The sequence below is a fragment of the Eumetopias jubatus genome, unplaced genomic scaffold (genome assembly GCF_037043125.1).
Source record: "Eumetopias jubatus isolate StellerSeaLion01/CBP00866 unplaced genomic scaffold, mEumJub1_p1.0 scaffold_1, whole genome shotgun sequence".
NCBI lineage: Eukaryota > Metazoa > Chordata > Mammalia > Carnivora > Otariidae > Eumetopias > Eumetopias jubatus.
The window spans coordinates 208,656,837-208,657,332 of record NW_028274807.1 but is presented as its reverse complement, the minus strand read 5'-3'; positions in this window follow the sequence as shown (position 1 = coordinate 208,657,332).

The window sequence follows — 496 nt, the reverse complement described above, 5'->3', positions numbered from 1 at the left end:
AAAGAGAGCCAACTATTTCAATAACAAATTTCAGTTCCAGTCACACCCCAAAGCAGAGGAGGAAGGAAAGCCACATCAGAAATTTGAGGTTTTGAACAGTACAAGCTACAGGTCCTATGAGATCTAAAGAGAGCAAACATGGACAGGAGGAATTCTAGAGGGGCCAGAGCTGGAGTCAAGGACCTTAGAATGCCTTGGGGGTAACCAGAGAGGGACAAGAAGTCATTATCAAAAGTCCCAAAGAAGTAAAAGAGCTGGTGTAGAATGACTGCCAGACTGACCCAGCTCGATGCCCTCACTGTCTACACTCTGTGCCTCAGCATTGAGTAGCTCCTGCCATCAGGAGGTGGGGCCTATTTCTGTACCCCTGGAATCTGTATCCCTGGAATCTGGGCTAGCCTTGTGACCTGCTTTGGCCAATCCAGTGCAACAGAAGTGCCCCGGTGGTCCTGAATCTGGGGCTCAGGAGCTGCTGCCTGTTTCTGCTCACCAGAAA